The 8,596-nt window shown below is 35.5% G+C and overlaps 1 long non-coding RNA gene across 1 annotated transcript; it reads left to right on the forward strand.

Annotated features, from left to right (window-relative positions):
• Positions 1-1,153: 1,153 nt before the first annotated feature.
• LOC140321146 (uncharacterized) lies at positions 1,154-5,280 on the forward strand. Its single transcript, XR_011918837.1, has 3 exons — positions 1,154-1,394; positions 3,458-3,597; positions 5,115-5,280. It is a non-coding gene; the product is annotated as an uncharacterized lncRNA (long non-coding RNA).
• The last annotated feature ends 3,316 nt before the right edge of the window (positions 5,281-8,596 follow it).

An 8,596-nucleotide genomic window follows, 5' to 3' on the forward strand; every position in this document is an offset into this window, starting at 1 on the left:
GGAACAGGTACATTCATTTAATAAATAGTAACTATGGGGCCTATTTATATAAAAAATGATATTTTTTTTCCTTGGCAATTTTCTTTGGGAACAAATGGATTGAGTCCCATGCTGTGATTGATTACCTGAAAGTGAAAATAAATTTGCTTTTACTTACTTTATTTAAACATTATTTGCATGGGGTACTGCTCTGCACTCAGCCAGCATTAGTAAAACAGACACACTGGGGAGGAAGGAATGGAAAGAAATAATGACATAAAACTAATTGAAATATATGACAGAATAATAAAAAAAACTTGGAAGGAGTATATCCTAAGTTTTTTTTCCACCATTACAATTACATTATTGCACTGACCAAAGGAGATTTGTGTTGCTTATGTGGTGCTTAATATTACTCTGTGACTTTGATCCCAAGTCCTATCTGTGCTGAGGTAATGAAGTGGGTATTCCTTTTTGGTTTCAATGGGATGATATACCCAATATTTTTTGATGTCCTACAATTTTCCTGAATAAGCAAAATTTGCGAAGCGCGTTAAAATCCAAGTATGACTAATTTGATACAGTTTTCATGTACTCATCAATTTTTTTCACACAACATGTTGTACATTTCATGTATTTTAATGTCAAATAAATTAAGGTTTTACAGTGATATGAGGTTACAGAAACTGGTTTATTAAAGGATGCCTAAAAATTTCAGTTAAGTTTTTTTAAACATTAAATGGGGCCTTTATAAAATTACCATAAGTACCCATAGCCTTACATTGCAGATCACCATGTAGCAGTATTTGCCCTAAGCAGCTGCTTAGTGGCTATAAATAAAAATATGAAAATTAGGGTGTTTCAAACAAACACCACAGACCTCTATTGAAGCAAAGTTGTTTTCCGTTTTTTAAAAAAGACAATTGGTGCTCATTATATGGCATCAGGGTTGAAAAATGTCAATCTTTCAGCTTATTGGCCTTCATAAATGGAACTAACTGAACTAACACTAACACTGAAAATGTTTATTTGTGTATAAAAATTTGTGTATAAATATTTACATTTATCTAAAAACACAGGATATTCTCCCTTTGATAAATGAGCCTATTATGTATGCATGCTTTGGCCCTAGATGTAGCATTTTTGTACAAGCATTCTTGGTGGTGTACTTGCTAATCAGTGTATCTCTTCCTAGGACACTTTCAGCGGCCTTATAGGCCCTCTTGTGATCTGCATGAAACCTCCTCTTCTCCTTTCTTTAAAATCCGATTCAAAAAAGCGTTTTCCTTTACTCTTCATGGTGTTTGATGAAAATGAGTCCTGGTATGTGGATGAAAATATTCAAACATATTCCCTGCACCCAAATGAAGTGAACAAAGAAGATGGAGAATTTATTGAAAGCAATAAGATGCATGGTATTTTTTTTTACTTTCCTTATAGATAAGTGCTAGGTAACTGATCAGGAATAACTAAAGAGAATCTCCAAAGACCTTTTTTAACTGCAGGTAACCAGTAGATCTGTCACCAAGAACCTAAACAATTGTAAAATAAGATGGAATAAACAAATGTTTTACCTATTAAACTTAATCACTTTCATCCTCACAGTTGTGTTTGATTAGAATGAATACTTCCTATGCCAGCTCATCTGGCGTTTTATACTAAGATAAGTATAGAACAATTGTTCTTTGCAGTTTGTACTGAAATCTTGATTTTTGGTTGCAAATGATTGGGTGGTTCATGTCAGCATAACTTTACCATAGTTATTAGGAATTTCCCTTGCAAAATGACAAACAATTTTATAAAGTAAGCAGTCTGTTTTTTTTCAATTAAGGTGCATATATTGTGGCTGAGTCATAAAGCTGTCTGCATCCTGATTTTTGCCAGTATGTTATCAAAGTACAAGTCAGAATCAGCAGTTTAAGCACAGCAAATAATGATCATGAATATGTTCTGGAATAGATGATTCTGGCCACATAACAGCTGGCTTCTGCTCTGGACCAGCCTTAATAAACTTTTGTACTGCAGGGGAACCTCCAAAGTAGTTTCCAGGTCTGATGAAGCCCACACTGAAATTAATTGGATTACAACTACACTACACTATACACTATAGTTATTTAACTGTAAAGAGATTTAGGTACAAGAATAAGGAATAGGGTTAACTTAATATTTAGGAAATAATGGCTACAAAAATATTCAGTCCTACATACATATAGCTAAATTTCATTGGTTTCATGCTGCTGTGTCTTTCAAGAGGTATTGACCCAAACAGTATGCAGGCACAACCAAATGGGAGGTCAATCAGCAACAGTTCAAGGAAACCAAAACATCAAACCCTTGTGTGTGGCCAATAGGTGCATGTATACAGTGCCCACCCTGCATTTTAGGAGTAGAAACACAACCCCCAGCTGGGTTTTCCCACTTCTAACCATACTATGTATTTTTTTAAAAGTCATTATTTTTTCTTTTTTCCTCTCCCCTTTTTTTTAGAAAAAAAAAAAAACAATACCAGTACTGTATTTATCATTGTCCTGAGCTCAACACCACTCAATTGTTTTTTCATTTCATTTGTTTAAGGCATCAAAAAACTTATATGTTCTAGATCAAAACATTTTAGCCAGACACTTCAATACCATACCATATAACCCTATTATTACATTAATAATGTTGTAATATATTTTGTTCTAAATAAGTACTGATACTGGATATATTATAATGTATCTACTAGAACCCTGTTCGGACATATTTCTGTAAGTTACAGGTCTACAGTTTAAAAAAAAAAATTCATTAAAACCTGTAACGCTTTTGGAACAGAAATCTAGACCTCTAGAAGGTTATTAACACTGTAACAAAAGAATGAAGAATGTTTTTTGGCTCCTCATTTTAGTATATATTAGTACATCTCTTTCAACCCCTGATGAAGCCACACTGGCAAAACACGTCGGGTTAGAGAAAACTGTATCCTATTACAATTCATGTTTACGATGCCCAACAAAGATGTCTTACCAAGATGAGACTTACCTTGCAAGATTGAAGTATTGCTCTTTATTATAGAACAGTTGTTTTTATGTCTAGTTAGAGACTACCCTATATGGTGTCCAATGTTATTTTTACAAACAAGTAAACCTTCATTGTGAAATTTCCAGAAAGAAAAAACTTTTTTTCTCATGTTTCTGCTGTTAAAACGCAATTTACTTGGGGTTAGGCAATAAGTAATTTGCAAAGTCTTATGGCACCTCCCCTTAATTATTCTACTATAGTACCCACCTGCAATGTTGGTCTTCATCTAATTTATATTTTGAAATAGTTATTTGTTTATCCTATATTTACAAATGCATAAACAACAATTTCATGTATTTGTTGTAAACCAATTATAGACTGGTTTACATAGATTCTGTAATTTTTGAAATACTTATATGTATATGTACTAACAAACAGGCATTATAGTGGAAGTGGAAACTAATTTAGGTTATTTTTTCAGCTATCAATGGAAAAATGTATTCCAACTTACCTGGACTTACAATGCATGTTGGGGATGTTGTAAACTGGCATTTAATTGGCTTGGGGAACGAAGTGGATCTGCATACAGTTCATGTTCACGCACACAGCTTTACATACTCTGTAAGTATATCATATTGTGACAAACAGCCCAAGACATTCACAGATTTGTATCTGCTGCCCAAGCTGTCTCCATGTGGCATACATTTTGTAAAGAATAAAGAAGTAAAGTCATGGGGAGGAAGTTACCACTCTAGACCTAAGTGTTCCCCTGTTCAGGAATGGACTGATTTTTAGGAAAGGTTTAAAGGGGAAGAAGTAAATTAGCTTGTGGCTAAGACTGTCTGTGTAGTAAAAGTCTGTGTAGTCTGTGTAGTCTGGTTGGACTGTCTGTGTAGTCTGGTTTGAAAAGATGCTGGAAATACTACAAAATTGTAAAAAAAATGTAATGTTTGTGGTATTGCCTGCACCAAACTGCTTGAGTTCTTTATGTGATAAGGAGTTACACACTTTCGATTCTGTTTTACTACTATCATTTCATTTGTTCTATTTTCCATTGGGTTAAACTCTTTACCATGAGCACCCTTGTGATGCTATTTTAATCATGCCAGTCATTTTTGTCTGCAGAAGTGGACACTGAGCCACAAAATGTTGTAACAGTTGCCATTCATTATAGATAATCATATATAATAATTTTGCTGTATACTTTAATGAATGCACCACGCAACATATAAAGATTTATACGCGGGACGATTTTTTTTAGATGTTTTTACCATTTTAACAGCTGCTATTCTGATGGTATATTCTTGGGTATACATCATTGTTTTCATTTTTTTCTAATAAAATGATTGTGATGTTGTATTATATGTGTAGCCTCTTTACTGATAGAGTAGATTATTTCTGACCTAAAAAAAAAAACACATTCAAGGTACTTTTTTATGAAATGGACCATTTGTTGGGGTATCTGTACCATGATATATTATCCTTACTATCTTATGCATTGCAAAATAATAATAATTTAATATTTAAATTTTGTTAGATGAATGAAACTGGGCGTAACTACCCTTTGGGAATAAGGTTACAGTGCCATTCGTTTTAAATAAATTATTAATATTTAATATGTATACATTATAATGTGTACTTAAATTGTGTTAAAGTGTTGCATGGCAGTTTTTTGGCCTATTCTTGTGTATTAAAAAGCCCACATAGAAAACAAGCATTGTGGTTGATTTACTATAGGAACTGATGGTTGTTAAGGAAGTTTACCTTAGCTTAGTAAATTTCAAAAATAACTGCACATACAAAAGAAAAAATTAGTTTTGCTTGAACATGATTGGATAAAGTCTCTTTACTAAGCTAATTGAAAATGTATTTTCAGCTCTGAAGTGTCACCAATAACAGACAGCAGCCAACCAAGGCCAGTGAGAGATTGTCTACTTTTTTAATAAGCACAGTGGGTGAAATGAAAATATACATATATAATTCTGAGTCATATTGAGAACTAACTCATGTGTATGCACTGTACATTAGATTGAAAGAAAAGAAAGAAAAGTTTACAGGTTAAGGACAAAAGCATGGATATTTTTCATGTTTATCTATATTGTTACTGGTAATACTTTGTTCTCACTATTTGATTTCAGATGGGTAATGTTTACCAGACAGATGTATTTGATTTGTATCCTGGGACTTTTCAAACTGTTCAAATGACTGCAAAGAATCCAGGAACATGGCTACTACATTGTCACGTGGCTGATCACATCCACTCCGGAATGGTGGCATTGTACTCAGTACTTGAAAATCAGAACAGTAAGTAACTGTTTTTGGCAGCCTGCATGCTAATTTACAATATATATTTTTAAAATAAGACTATAGTGAAAAAAAAATACTTGTATACTGTAAATCTAAAACTGGCTATACATAGCCAGTTGATCTGCTGAGAACAGGTAAAGGTGAGACATCTTGTCCTCAGGTTTGCTGTCCAAATATTTTGACCTATTGAGTTTTCCTATCCATCTATCTTGGTTAGCAGCACTTGCATGGTAAAACCTTCCCCATGGAAAAGGAAATGTTTTCTGCTGTTAACTGCAGCATTCAATTAACTTAGCAAATCCATTAGCAGCATTTTCAGTTAGTCTGCCTCCTAATTAGTTCTTGTACTACCTTCCTCAGGCCAAAACACCTACAACAGAATACTTCAAATAAATATATACTTTTAGGTAACTGGAATACAATGTCCAGTTGTGCGCATCACATGTGCAACCCATTGCAAAATACTGTATGGTACTAGCAGAATGACTATTTGATAAAAATAAAGTACAAATATACTGGAAAAAAATATTAATGAAGCCACATCTGTTCAATGAAAAGTGCTTATTGTGATAAGTGATAATCAACAGCCAATAGAAGTTTGCCTCTCTTTAACTTGGGGCTAATAAACTGAGGGCTAATTTTACTTTTGCAGTTGGTAAGCACAGTCCCTGATATGCGGTTCATGAGGTAGGCAGTGATGCTGCAATGCATCAGGGTTTACTCAGGATGCATAGGAACAGTGGGGGTAATAGAAGATGTGAAGATGGGAAGAGAGGGGGTAGGGGAGGGGTAGTCTAGTCCAGATTTCACCTCCCAGAAGTAAATTTGGGGGGACCTCCAAGCCTTAGCAAGCACCTGCTTGGCCGCCAGAAATATAAAGGTGGTGAGCTTTCGCTGAGGCAATTAAGGGAGGTGTAGAAATGTTTTCTAGGAATCTGGGGTCAGCGTCTCTTAGGACTGAGAGTAATGAGTAAACAGAGGTCCAGAACCCCTGTATTTGTAGGCAAGACCACCAGGTATGTAGCCTATCTCTACATAAGCAGTGACTGGAGAGGGTGGGGGGGTCCATGTGTGTCAGAGGGAAAGGAGTCAGATACTATTGGAGCAATACTTTGTAGGCAGCCTCAACCACTTGCACATTAATAAAGCATGGTGCGACTGCCTTCCAGATGTTTTGTCAATTTTACCCTGACTATAATAGGAAAGGTCTGCGTGTGATGTGCTATAAGCTACGGTAAAGCCAGGAGGGATAGACGGGAATGTATGCATATGTGTTCAAATGATATGATTGTCATTGGGCTGCGATCTCCTTTTGCCAGCGGGTCTATCCAGTGGCAAAGCTGGAGGTAGCAATAGTATTCCCAGGGGAAGATTTCTAGGCCCGTCTGCAGGAGGTACCATAGTGCACAAGATACCCTCCCCTATAATAACTCTATCTAAAAGAAACATTACTTTCTTTTGCATTCCAGCCATGTGGAAATGCTCCTCCCCTCCAACTTTGAAACACTGATTTACCAGGGTAAATTTTATCAAATGCATAGAAGAACGGATAGCTTCTCATCTGGTTCTACCAGATTTGGTTTACTTCCCAGGCAGTGCTACATAGCGAGAACACTTCTACTGACAATACACCTTTTTCATCTCATTCTACTTCTCTACCTGATTATGGTTCTTAAACCTAGAGGGGAATCCACCCTTAGTCCTCACTTTCTCATCCTCCCCCATTTTCCCATTTCGTCCTTCCTTTTATACTTTTTGTCCTCTGTCCTTTATACTAAATTTGAAATGCTAATTACTTAGTTTTGCAAACATCTACTGTTTATATGTACCGTATAACTGATTATATGTAAAACAGTAAGTTTAAAGTTTAAGTAAGTTTAAAATTTATTGTTTTGTTTAAAAAAAAAAAAACAACAGCTAACTAACTTATGTAAATCCATTACATTCTAATACACAGTTTAAATACCTCTTTTTTATAATCAAGATGGTCCCAAACGATGGTCTGGGCTAAAGAATGCAAAATGTTCATAAATACACCTATATTAAATATTTTTTTTATGTATAATAGGTCTACCTAAAGTTCATTTGTGCATTATACTCCTGTTTAATTTGCACAAATGATTATGAAACATGTTGGTTTAGATCAGTTCAACTCTATAATGGATAAAACAGCAGGATATTTAACAAAGAATAGCAGTATTAGGGTAGCCAACATCAATAAGAGGTGTGTTTCTGGGAAATCAGGTCCTAATTTCTTAGCTCAACAATTGAGCTATTTTCTAGAAAGAATTACACCTTGTCTGCTATGTGTCAACTCTGCTTGTTACCTACATTTTTTTAAAAGTTCTGTACATTTACTTTACTTTTCATTAAAGTCACAGTTTTTAAAGTAAATTTTGCCTTCAGACAGGGCTTTACAGCAGAAAGGGAAAGATAATGACCCCTCAATGTCAAAATCAGTTAGTTGCCTGCTGGCATATCCTGGCTTCCCCTGCAGCTGCCGGAACTAAATGAATTCCCACGTGCCTGTCATCCCAGGCAGGCCAATCAAGATGACCAACGATGGGAACGAAGAAGAGAACAACAGAACAGGTTGCATACTAACTTGATTTAGTTCCACTTTAACCGCAACAATCCAGAGTGTTGAAAATTAAAGCTGAATCCAAGACTAATTTCATACAATTAAATTCATCTAGTGCATTGGAGCCGCTTTACCTGACAAGGGATGTGTAATTCTGTCTATCCATTTGTGATATTTACTGATTTACTAATACTTCTTATATTACAAGGTAACAGGTTTAAGGCCCATGCTGTCCTGTTGGAACTTGTTTTGGAACCCCATGCAGAAAAAACACAGAAAAGCCTTTGTCTAGTAGGTGCAGAACACCTGTTTTTCCTCTGCTAGTAACACTTACAGGTCTCGTCCAGTCCCCAGCCTGTAACTGAACTGCTAAAGGAAAGGCAGCAGACTGATCAGCTCATCTCCATGTAGCTCTGCACTCTATATGCATTGTAGTATACCTGGCTGGATTCCTGTCTTGTCCCTCTTTCTTCCAGTCTTGGTTCTGAAGTAGAGTAGAGACAAACAGATTCTGATACTGAGTAAGATTCTGATTCTGAGTCAAATTCAACTACTTACTTTGCTTGCATTAAAAATATACAGGGCCATATTATTACAGTTTTTGTTATATCTGCATGGGGTTCCAAAACAATGTCCAACAGGACAGCATGGGCCTTACACCTGTTACTTTTCCTTGGGCTGTTTGGTGTTCTACTGGCTGTACAGGTTATGTGTTGTTCCATCATTTGCCTA

This window comes from Pyxicephalus adspersus, unplaced genomic scaffold, assembly GCF_032062135.1.
Source record: "Pyxicephalus adspersus unplaced genomic scaffold, UCB_Pads_2.0 Sca869, whole genome shotgun sequence".
NCBI classification, from domain to species: domain Eukaryota; kingdom Metazoa; phylum Chordata; class Amphibia; order Anura; family Pyxicephalidae; genus Pyxicephalus; species Pyxicephalus adspersus.